This window comes from Arachis hypogaea, chromosome 4 (genome assembly GCF_003086295.3).
Source record: "Arachis hypogaea cultivar Tifrunner chromosome 4, arahy.Tifrunner.gnm2.J5K5, whole genome shotgun sequence".
NCBI classification, from domain to species: domain Eukaryota; kingdom Viridiplantae; phylum Streptophyta; class Magnoliopsida; order Fabales; family Fabaceae; genus Arachis; species Arachis hypogaea.
In genome coordinates this window covers 74,410,590-74,423,552 of record NC_092039.1, presented here as the reverse complement: position 1 = coordinate 74,423,552, position 12,963 = coordinate 74,410,590, and the positions used below count along the sequence as shown (strand labels likewise).

The window sequence follows — 12,963 nt, the reverse complement described above, 5'->3', positions numbered from 1 at the left end:
ATGCAATTCACACCCAATTCTTGATTCCGCTCAACTAATCAAACTTCTAATTCGAATTGCTCAGTCAACCAATCCTTGTGGGATTCGACCTCACTCTATTGTGAGTTTTTACTTGACGATAACCGGTGCACTTGCCGGAAGGAATTTTGCCGATTGTGCAATTTCCTAAAATCGTAGCTATCAAGTTTATGGCTAGATCACGTAGCAACATGTTACAAATCAAATATCAAATTATGCTTATTCACAAGGAATAATCACACATGCATATAAAGAAAATAGAAGACGATCATGCAATTTAAAGTGCTGGAAATAAGAAAGAGGAAAAAGGAACTTTACCACCTTGTAGTTCATCTTCATTGTTGTTGTCCTTTTCCTCCTATTCTTCCCCCTTCCCACACCTAACTTAGAATGATTGCTTATACTCAAGCAACAATTAAAACAGTGGTGATGGGGCCTATGATGGATCATGAGTGTCTTACGCCATGAAATGTGAGTAATGCATGTGCTTAACAAAGCAAAATTAAGGATACAATAAAGGCACAAGAAGTAAAATAGAGACAATGTGATTGCATTAATAAGTGGTGTTGGCATGGTACTTTGCATGAAAGTTAAGTGGCAACACCAAACTTAGTGTAACACTTTCATTTTAGAATGATGCAAATACCTAGTGAAGATTGAAAATCATGTTGTTGCATAGAATGCAATCATATGCCAAATTATTGAAAGTAAACTAAGCAAGGAAAGAAAATGTTACCTACGATTGAGTTGCCTCCCAACAAGCGCTCTTTTAATGTCATTAGCTTAACATGTTGTTCATGACTTTCTTCCTCTTCTTCCAGTTTGTTAAGAGGAATGACCTCAAGAGGAAAGAGGAGCCAGTTAATGCCCCTTGTTTTGAGTGCCTCTTCCCAGCAAGCTTTCTTTTGTTGTTAGCTTGAATAAACTTACTTATTGGGGTAGGGGTGGGATGGCTTTTGGTTGACCTTTTCTTCTTCATGGATATTATCTTTCTTTTCTTGGTCACCATCCTCTTTTTAGTACTCATGTTGATTGCCTTCACCACCTTGATTTCAGGACTTGGGTGTTGTATGATGGTTAGAGCATCCTCTTCATCAAGTGCTTCTTGAATTGGTGGTTCAATGAACTGACCATTTATGCAACTCTCTATTTTATTGGAGTAGTGTGGACTCCCTTGATTGACTTCCTCCCTTTCTTCTATATGATATTGCATTGAGTCTTTTGGGAGTGAGTTTGCATGTTCCTTTGTCACCACTAATAACCTCTGTGGATATGGAGCCTTAGGCTTATATATTCTCACAACCTCATCCTTCTTCATATGAATCTCACTTGGTATGGCTGCCTCTTTTTCTTGTTCTTCTGATTCCTCCATTGTTCATGACCTTTGAATGAACTCCTCTATTTCTGGAAAGAGTGAAGTGGTCTCTCTTTGTGATCTTAGCTCTTCAATGAATTATTCTTCAGAATAGAGTTGTGCATTCTGTCTCAATTTTTCTTCATGGTACCATTTTGCTATTTTCTCCTCTTCGTTTGTCTTTAGCATTTTTTCAACAAAGAGTTCTATCCTAGCGAGTCTATCTTCTTCTCTACTTTTTTTGAGTTCTTTAATTATGAGCTCCATCCTGGCAAGTCTATCTAAAGAAGGTTGGGTAGGTTGTAATGGTTGGTCGGGGTTGGCCTGTGAATGGAATTAGTTGTTTTGTGGTTGTGTTTTTTGAAAGTGGTATGACTCTTATGGGTAGTGGATTGAGTTTTGTGGATGATGAAATGAATTATATGGATTTCAGACAGAATTTTGTGCTGAGGTATACTCAAGTGATGAAGAATTTAGGCACGTCAAACTTGGAGGTGAGGTTGGATAATTGAGAGGTGATGGCTCTTGATGAATGGGGTATGAATGAGTGAAATCTCCTTGATTTTGATCTTTCCAGCCACAACTTGAATAGTGATCAATTTCACCAAAATATGGACCATTTTGTGGCTCTGGAAAGTATCCCATTTCATGTTCTTGATACTCCCACCCACCATGAGCATAGTAAAGTGAATCATTCTGTGGTGGTGGAGAGTTTTCCATGAAATTTGATTGACTAAAATATGATGGATGCTCCTTTCTTTCCTGTAAAAAGCTCTGTCTCAAACAATAATCACCAAAAGAAATTGGTATCTCCATTGTAATAAATGAGGGATTCTTAGTGAGGCAATATCAGAAACAGTTAGTTAGCAAAAGAAAATAAGAAACTAAAGAAAACAAAGACAAAAGAAAAGTGTATAATCTAGTAAATCAATCAACCGGTAGTTTGTTAATCACAATTAATCGCCGGTAACGGCGCCATAAACTTGATGCACAAAAAACTTATCTCTCAACAAATCTCCCTTCGGCAAGTATACCGAATTTGTAGTCAAGTAAAAACTCACAATAGAGTGAGGTCGAATCCACAGGGATTAACGGATTAAGCAATCAATGGTTAATTGATTATTCTAGTTAGTCGAATCATTAAGGAGTGATGAGCAATAGGAAAAGTAAATAGCACAAAAGTAAAGAAAGAGATAAAGTACAGAAAAGTAAAATGGCAAGAAAAGTAAATGTAAGAACTAAAAATAAAATGAACATTGGGATCAAGAGATATTGCAATCCTCCGGATCAAATTCATTCTCATCTCTTCCTCAATCAATGCATTCATTGATCTCCTTGGCAATCTTAAGTGATTGGATCCCGATTCCTTGGCATTCCAATCTCTCTAAGCTTGAACAATTTCCCAATTCCTTGATTTAATTGCTCACGGGAAGAGATGAAGTTTGGTCACTGATTGTACCATACACATTCATAGATCAAAGTATTGGTAGGATTAAATGTCACAATATCCATCCAACCCCCAACCTAATCCAATGTGAGATAGCATTTCTAGCATGATTTCCTCATTCCTCTTCCAAGGTTCAGAGGACATCCAAGTATGAGCAATTTCTCTTCTGAGACAATTACCCGATTGGATGAAGATTGAAAGCTCTCTAGTAAAATCAAGAGAAAAGAAAGAAGAAGAAGAATAAGAACTACAATTGATCCATTGAATCACAATAGAGCTCTCTAACCCAATGAAAAGAGTTAAATGATCATTGCTCTACCAAAATAGAACAGAAAGAAAGTGCAGAGAAGTAAAGATGAAGATTAAAACTAAAATTGAAACTTCAAAATTCATAATTGAAAAGTACAAAGAAAGAGAAGGAAAAGTATGTAAAGGGAGGGAGTCCGAAGACCCCTATTCAATCCCCAATTCCCTAAATCCCCCTGAATCTAAAAACTAAGGCCTTTATATAGGCTCTCCTAAATTACAAAATGAAATGAAATTAAAAGCAAATTACAATTAAATAAAAATTCATATTCTAGATGCTTCTTGTGGCCTTGATTGGTTGACACTTGTGGGCTTGCTTGCTTGAGGTTGGGTGGTCTATGAAAGAGAAGTGAATCAAGTTGAGGTCCAGGTGCTAATGTTAGTGCTACCGTTAGCCACACTAACACTACAAGTGTAACGTTAGTGCTGAAGTGAGTGTGGCTAACGTTACACTTGCTACCCAGTTGGTGTTTTTGGGGTTTAAAAGATGTCTATTTTTTGTGCTCCAATTTCATGCCCACTATAGTATATTATATATCTTTGGAAAGCTCTGAATGTCAGCTTTCTAACGCAATTGGAATCACATCAATTGGACCTCTGTAACTCAAGTTATGCTCCTTTGAAGGGAGTAGGGTCGCTGGCATAGTCGCTGGCATTATTAGAAAAGGTAAGCCACAATAACGTTAGCGATCAGGGGATTAATATTGCCAGGTTCTGAAGTTCAAACTTAATGGCCACCCTCTACTATTATTTATTTTTAGAAAGCTCTGGATGTCTACTTTCCAACACCTTTGGAAGCGCATCATTTGGAGCTTTATAGCTCGAGTTACACTTCTTGGAAGGTGAAGAGGTCAGCTGGTCTTACTACAGGTTGATACCATATTCATCTTTTCTCTTTCAGGACAGATTTTCTCCCTCAAATTTAGTATCTACCATGTAGTACCATATATGCTTGGAAAGCTCTGGAACCCTACTTTCCAATGCCACTGGAATCACCTCATTTGGAGCTTTGTGGCTCATGTTATTCTTGTTTGAAGAAGGCATGGTCAGGCTGCCGGGTGAAATTTTGCCCACGTTAGTGTAACTAACGTGGCCATTAACGTGGGTCTTCCTTTGCTTCGCTAGCATTATTGGCACTCACTTTTGCCAATAACGCTGCCCCTTGTCCCTCTTTCCCACGTTAATGGTCCACGTTAGTGTAACTAACGTGGCCATTAACGTAGGCATGCTAAGGCTCGAGGGCGTTAGTGACACTCACCTTTGTCACTAACGCTACAACAACCCCTCCTCTTCCACGTTAATGGTCCACATTAGTGGTGTTAACGTGGCCATTAACGTGGGTCTTCCTTTGCTATCTCCAACGTTAGTGACAAAGGTTAGTGTCACTAACGTTGGCACATCATCCCTTGCTCCATGATACCCTTCACGTTAATGGCACTAACGTAGCCACTAACGGGGCTCTTCTCTGCTTCTTGTTACCTGAAATCAATCAAACAAAGTACATCAAAGTCTTGCTCTTAATCATGAAATTATGCATCATCCATTTTATCATTCAATTCATGCATAATTCTCATGAAATCATTCAAAATTCACAATGTTTGCTTGAATCATGGTATGAATGCATTTTTAACCAAATACTTGCTTATTTTCTAAGAAAATGCATGAAACCAACCTAAAGCATACAAAAAATGGCTAGTAAAACTAGCCAAGATGCCTTGGCATCAGCAGTGACAATGTGCAAAAGGATAGAGAGATCCTATTCCGACACAAGTGAGAACTGACAAATGATTATCCGTGCGGTAGCTGTGCTTGGTATTTTTCATCCGAGACGAGAGATCCAATGGTTGATTAGCCGTACAGAAACCGTATCTGGACCATTTTCACTGAGAGGACGGATGGTAGCCATTGACAACAGTGATCCACCAACATATAGCTTGCCATAGAAAGAGCCATACATGTTTGGAGAAGAAGACAGTAGGAAAGCAGAAATTCAGAAGACAGAGCATCTCTGAACCTCAACCTGTTCTCCATTACTGAACAACAAGTATCATTAATTTCATGCTCTTTTACTTTTTACAAACGAAATCATTTTTATCACTAATATCCTGACTAAGAGTTATAGGATAACCATAGCTTGCTTCAAGCCGGCAATCTCCGTGGGATCGACCCTTACTCACGTAAGGTATTACTTGGACGACCCAGTGCACTTGCTGGTTAGTTGTACCGGAGTTGTGAAAAGTGTGATCACAATTCCGTGCACCAGTCACATATCCCAATTAGTTCATGGAATTAGCAATTTAGGAGGAGTGTTTTCAAGCTGTAGTTCAAGCGAGATAGCTCTCTCGAAATCACAAGAACTCGTGTAGAAAAGGGTCATACTCTCGTTCCACCTAATTCATAAGATTAAGAACGAAAACAACATCTTTGAATTGAATTAAACATATATTAAAATAGAAGAATAATAATCTCAATCCATAAAAATAAACAGAGCTCCTAAGCTTAACCAGAAGGTTTAATTGCTTATAATTTATAGAGAAAACAGGGTTCTGAAAAATGCAGAAGGAAGAAAATCCTTCATTCTCTCTAAAGGGTAGATCTTATTCCTTATATGCTAACCTAATTTGATACGAAAATAACATAAAATAATAAATTCTAAATCTAAAAGATATTGTTTGTAAATAAAAATTTCAAAAAGAAAATAAAATAGGCTAATAAGTGCTAAATCCACTTGAGAGGCCCAAAATTAATTAAATCAAAGAGATCAAAGCAATATATAACTTAAGCACCAAAACATTTCCATAATTAAGCATTAAGCATTGATTTCTTGTATGAAAAAGTATAGAAAACACAACGTAATACGCATGCATCCACATCACATGCATTTGTTTGTTTTGTTTGAGTGTGCATTATTTTGGTTTGATTAACTGCTTAACTCTGCTTATCTGTTACTTGTTCTACTTGCTGTAGTTTCACCTTTATTTGTGTTTTCCTTACTTGAATTGCATGAGTATGTTTTCTATGAGACCCCTCTTGGTGGAGGTGTGAGAGGGGTTGTTCCACCGGTTATTTGGAGGATTGGAGGAGACAGAAAGTGGAGTGTTAGGTTAAAGTTAGATTCAGAACATGAAATACCTTAGATAACTTAATTTCTGATTTAGTTGAATCTTTAAGCTGAAATTTGAGTGTCTGAATTCTAGAAATACTTCTTGCTTTCCCAGGACCTTTTATATTAACTATGTGGGCACCTTTACCATGCTGAGCGAGAGGCACCTCGCTAAGCATTTGGAGTTTCCTGTGCGAGCGAAGTTTGGTTATTTTGGGTTGCTGTATTTTGTATTGATACTATGTATATATGTATATAGATTCTCCTCCGTATATATTTTATGTTTGTCCATCCTAGAGGTTGACTTGGAGAAACAGGTATTTATTCTGTAGTTTGAGTTATATTATGGGTTGTATAAATATATATAACTACATACTCTGGCCGACCTTAGCTTCATAGGTCGAGTCTGGAACTTGAGATATGTGTTTTGGAACTCCGATCTGTATATTATATTTTTAGTCTTCTTTTGATCTTACCTATCCGTTTACGATGAACCTTGCGAGTGTGATACGATTCTATTTTCGCTTTTGCTTAACTTTTTCTTCAAGGCTCCTAATTATAAATCCTTTCAACTATATTTATGTATGTATTTTACTTTTAGAGATCGTAATACCTCGTCACCTCTGCTTTACGACTTAAGCGTAAGGCTCTGTGTGGTAGGGTATTACAATATTATTGCGAACAATGTTGGTAGGAGTGAACATTTTTAGCAAATTACAAAAAAATTAAAGTGAGAGCTCCATCGAATATCCCTAACTCTTTGCAACATGCTTAGTTGATTTGCACATTTTCTTTAAATTTTTAATTGTTTGAGCTGTTTGTAATTGATGTATTTTAGAAGAAGTACTAATAATAATGACAATAGAATTTAATTGCGTAAAAAATTCATGTAACAATTTAATTTTACATTTCACGAAATTTCAGAACTTTCTGTAATTTTGTGTATCACGGTTTGACTCAGTTCAATGAACCAAATACGTATCAAAAATAAAAATATATGTTTACTATTTATAAAAGTAATATTTTTTTAATAAATAGTAAAAGCTTTTTGTATCACATAATTACTAGGTCAAAATTTAGCAAGTAAGAGATTTTTAACGGTATTCTTAGAACAAGTAAATTGCACCAAAATATTTTAGAGTTAAGATGATTTATCATCTCATTGTCAATGACTTTAACACTGGTAAAAGAGCCAAGCAATTGACCAGATAAAATAAAAATATGTTCTTAAATGATTATCACTTGATAATTATCTCTTGCAAGTTAATCTGAGCTACACATCTCATCCTTATCTCTACATTAAATTCATGCACCTCTCTCTCCCTTATCATATCTCATTTTGTTTCCTTTCACTTCCAAAAATATGAGAGAAAAAGAGAAGCTAAGTTAAGTATGTTTCACTTCAAGCTTGATTCATAAAAGATTCAAGGTTCTAATCAAAATTCTGTTTTGATTAATCAAGTTCTCTCTTCATTCTCTTCTCATCTATATCAATTTCATGAAGCTTAGTCAAGAAAATTCCCTCTTTTTCTCCTCTAAAGTTTTGGCTATATGCCTAAAGAGAAGCATGATCCATTTTCATCTTTCTATATTTATGAAATATGTTTTGAACCTCTAAAGAGTAAAAAATCAAAGCTAAGTTTCAAGTTCAAAAGATGAGAGCATTTTTTCTTTTTTTTTTTTCTTTACGAATTCTTCTATCAAGGCGTCTTGTGAGCTAATAATGGTTTTTGATTGAAATTAGGTGTATTTGGATGCTATAAGAACCATTAGAGAGTAATACAAATTTGGATTTGAGGTAAAAATTAGATTAAAATATTTTTTGTAAACTATTTGATTGAATGCTAATTGTAAATGATGATGTATTGATAGATTTGAATGCTTAAATGTGTAATTGATGATGTTTGAATGTTGAATTGATGATTAGTACGAATTATAAATAAAATTAAAAGATTTTGAGAACTTTATGGTTATGTTTAATGTATTTGGGATAAAATACAAATAAAAAAAAGTTAGGGTAAGCTAGATATATTTTAAACTATGAGAAGAAAATTTAGAAAATAAAATTTAATGCAAAAAATATGTGTAAGCCTAAAATCCATCAAGAAAAGTGACTAAAAGTTTCTAAGTCATGAGTTAAAGGTCAAATTATAATTTAAAAAAATTAAGAAAGCAAGAAGAAATTTATTGGAAAGAGAAATAGGTCCTTATACATAAGTGAAAAAACAGGCAAAGATAATTTCATAAAAAGATCTAGGATAAAAATATAATTATAATATAGTTTAAGGGTAAAATAATGATTAAGATAAAGTTTAGGATCACCGTGGTCATTATGAAAAAATTCAAAGATAAGAATGCAATTGAGACATTTAAGGATAATATGGTCGTTAAAATAAAATTTAAGGACAATAATGTAAGTCTAAAGCTTTAAGGATAAAAGGTAATTATTGAAAAAATTGAGGTTAAATGATAATTTTTTAATATAAAGAAAGGATTAAATTAGTATTTTTTGAAAAAAATTAAGGGACAAATGGTTATTGATGTGTGTAAGTCTCAGAATTTTTGAAAAATCTTATTATGAGTTAATTTCAGTTTATTTATTTATTAAAAAAATTTTTTTTTTAAATTTTCTTTAAATATAATAAAATCAAATTTTGATAATTAAACTAAAAATTTTACTTAATTTTATAATTATTGATTAATTTTTTATATTTAAAATTATAAAATTTAGTAGCTGTAAAAGAATGAGAATTTTATATGATTTGATTTAAATAATTGAGATTTTGGAATTTAATGCTTTAAGTTTTATTAATGAAGAAAATTAATTATATTATCTTATATTTTAAATTAGAGTACTTGATTGAAAGTCAATTAGTAAACTAATACAATAAATAATATTTTTAAAATAATTTTAAGGGATTAAATTAGATTTCAAATTAATACAATATACCCTAATTTTATTAAAATTGCCAAACTCTAATTTTATTCAAAATCTCCAAATCCAACCCTAACTCTAACTAAACAAAACCTAATTTTACCCTAACCCTCACCCTCATCGCTGCTCACCCTACCCTCTCCTAATACACACACATGCTGAGAAATGAACGAAAAAAAAAAGATAGAAAGGGAAGAACGGAGAGGGAGAAGAAAGGGAGAAAGAAAAACAATGAGCAACATAGGAGAAAGGGAGAAGAGAGAGATTGGAAGGGAGGAGACCGCGTCCTGTTGCACCGTCACCGCCATCCCCTCACTGCGGCCGTCGAGTCGTCGTCGTGGAGTTGAGTCGTGAAGAGAGAGAGAGCGACGTGGAGGGCGAAAGTCATGCGAACTTGGAACCGCCGCACTATCATCGCAGACCTTGCCACGGTTGTGGTTCGTCGCCGCCATAACTGGGTCGCTGGGAAGAGGAGTCCGACGCGAAAGGAACACAATGCGAGGGAGGAAGGATGCGACTATGCCACTGCTGTTGTCGCCCGCAAGTTACACGGTGCCTTTGGGGTCACCGTTGAGCTGCTCTGTTTCACTGTTGCTGAGCTTTGCCACTCCTTCTTCATCGAGATTGTGGTGCTAATGCGGGAATCACTGCCAGGGAAGGAGGAGGCCTTGTGGCCATGCCTGGCTGATGGGAAAATCGATGTGGCTGCCGGAGCCATCATCGGAGATGCCGCTACTTGGCTCAGTTGTTTCTTCTTAGTTGTAGAAGTGTTTTCGTTCTGAAAATCCCTTTAGTTGCTGTTTTGTTATCTTATCCTGAGGTTTTATGGTGTTAATTGTTATAAGATTGAGTTTCAATTATTATATGTTGCGATTAGAGTTGTTGTGGTTGCTGCGAAAGTGGTTTAGAGCTGAGGCTGTGGTTGCCGCCGTTGCAAGCCGAGAGAAAATGGAGTTTTGTCGCGGAATTGAGTCGTGAATTAGGTAGGGGTGCTTTTCTTAAACTTATTTTACTTTCAAGAGTTGTTACAAGTCGATATTAATGCGAAAAATATACTTTTGTGATTTTGTAAGTCTTATGGACTGAATTGAGCTGCTCTGGATGATTATAATTGTTTGTCTGGTGAAATTATTGACTATTTGAATATTTTGAGTTATTGATTTTATTAAATTAGCGGTTGCCGAATTGGTTTTCTTGAGATTTGAAATTTTTTATTGAAAATGAGTTAATTTTAGAAAAGATTTAATATTGGAATTTGTTTGAAACGGAAAAGATTTAATATTGAAATTTGGTTTCATATTGAACCTGATTTGATATCGGAATTTGGATAAAAATAAATATGAAAAGAATTTGATATTTGAAAATGGTTTGATTATTGAAAATGATTTGTTATTTGAAAATTATTGAGAAATGTTTGAGAAAAGTTTGGTTCCCCTTTGAAGGGTGTCAAAAGTCTGAGTTTTAAAGAGAAGCTGCTAAAATTTTTTTGAAAATTGGAGACTTCGTTTGATGTGGTTATTTAGAAAGGTTTGGATTTAAGGATTCTATGATTTGATTTTGAGTTATTAAGAAAACGATTTCATTTTGAGTTTGATTTATTTAGAAAAGAATGAATTAAGTTTTGAGTATGAATTTTTTATGAATAATGATGACATTGAGACTAATTGTTGATCCTCTATCACAAGATGTGATTGGGCACTTTAACTCCCCGAGTTACAAGTTATATATATATATATATATATATATATATATATATATATGGGTTTTGTCCCATGGATATTATTGAATTTGGAGTTTGACTCCATAAAATATTATTGAGCTTGGAGTTTGATTGAGCTTGGAGTTTTGTCCCATGGATATTATTGAATTTGGAGTTTGACTCCATGGAATATTATTGAACTTGGAGTTTGACTCCACAGAATAGTATAGTTGAGCTTGGAGTCTGACTCTATGGAATATTATAATTGAGCTTGGAGTTTGACTCTGTGGATATTATTTTTGAGCTTGGGAATGCGTGCACAGAGGGACTGTCTAATGGTTAGCTACCAGGACGCGGGTTGGCTATATAACCGACAAATGAGACTCATCAACCATAGGACAGACATGCATCTTATGTATTTGTATGTTTTGCTTGGGTGTGCATTGTTTTGGTTTGCATATTTGTTTAACTATGGTTATCTGCTATTTGCTCTACTTGTTATATTTGCATTCTATCTGTGTTTTCCTTGTTTGTAATGTATGTGTGTGCAACTGAGAGATCTCTCATACTGGCGGTGGTGAAGTTGAGGGTTATTTTCCTGATGTGATGATTTGATTGAGTTGCTTGAGTTGGGGACCGTGATTGGTTTCTGATTGAGGTTTTAGTAAAGTATGAAAAATCAAACTAGTTCGGCATAGACTTAATGAACCTATGCTTAGAACAGGTTGGTCATTCATACAGTATAGAAAACTGATTAAGATTTTCTTATAAGAAAAGAAAGGTTTTGGATCTTCTAGATAATTAAATATTGGTTTTTGAAAAGGTTTTGGATGATTAGCTGTTGGTTTTTAAAAAGATTCATGGGACAAATGATAATCACGGCCTTAAAATCAGTTCTTTTCTTTATATGTATCTTCTTATGACAATTCTTAAACCCTCTACTGAGAACCCTTTCGAGGACGATGTTCTCACCCCGCTACAGCTTTATCTTTTCAGGATGGACGAGGAAGCTTGCAGAGTTTTTTTAAGTTCTTAGATATGCTATTTTTGTTTGTACACATATGTTATAGATTTTTCCTCGCCTTTATTATTATATTCTTGTAAGAGGGATAGGAGTCGTGACTGTAATAACATGTATGTATATAATATTTGTAAGTTGCTTGAGTAAGAAGTTTTGTATATATATGTATATGCTTATTTATTTTCAGTCAAGAAGTATTTCCGTGTTTATTAAAAAGAAAACAGTGATACAGTTTCGAGTCAAGGCTCCTATTTTATTACTAAATATATGAAGTCGTCGTAATACTTCTCTCTATCAGAGTGGCGCAGCCAGAAGCATGACATTCTGATAGTAAGGGTATTACATTATGGTATCAGAGCAGTTCATCTTGATTAGAGACTTGAGAATGGACTGACTATGCTTCATTACACCCTCGGAGTGTTTGTCGTGTTGTAGGTCTTGTCTAGGAAACAAGAATTAGAGCTTTATGGACATGACTGTCTATTGATTAATGCTGTTAGCTTACCATTGCATATATGTTGATGTTAAGTTTGGCCAACTTAATGTTGATGGTCTGTGTGTACAGGAAAGTTAATAGGTTACTATAGACGAATTGGAATTGATAAGTAATGGGTAATGCGAGTCACATGGTTCGGGGATGCTAGAGTTCACTTTTCGTGCTTGGTTCGACTTATGATTCTTGTTTACGTCGCTTAGGTTGGCATATCGTTTCTTCTTTACTACCTTCATTGAAGTTTCTTGACTCAGATTCCTTCCTTGAACCATGATTTGACCATTCTCCGACCATATTTTATTATTCTTCCATAACTTTGCTTGATTGTATTCCTGAGAGTTTGCTTGAGTCTTTCAAAAATATCCGTCTTTATCATTAATTATACTCTTCTTCATGAATCCTGTGCTCATTGATTTGATCTTGAACCTGATTTGGTGTGATGTGTGATCCTTAAATCTTGAGCGGTTTGAACTTTGAAAGTTATGATTCGATCTAAGCTAACTATGTAATTTGATTCTTTTGTTTCATGTCTAATGTATATCTTGATCTAACCATATTCTTGATTATCTCTTAAATTTTCGACATCA

General features: G+C 34.7%; 1 long non-coding RNA gene across 1 annotated transcript; it reads left to right on the top strand.

Moving 5' to 3' along the window:
• Positions 1–7,523: 7,523 nt before the first annotated feature.
• LOC140184318 (uncharacterized) lies at positions 7,524–12,069 on the top strand. Its single transcript, XR_011880752.1, has 3 exons — positions 7,524–7,657; positions 7,973–8,026; positions 11,845–12,069. It is a non-coding gene; the product is annotated as an uncharacterized lncRNA (long non-coding RNA).
• The last annotated feature ends 894 nt before the right edge of the window (positions 12,070–12,963 follow it).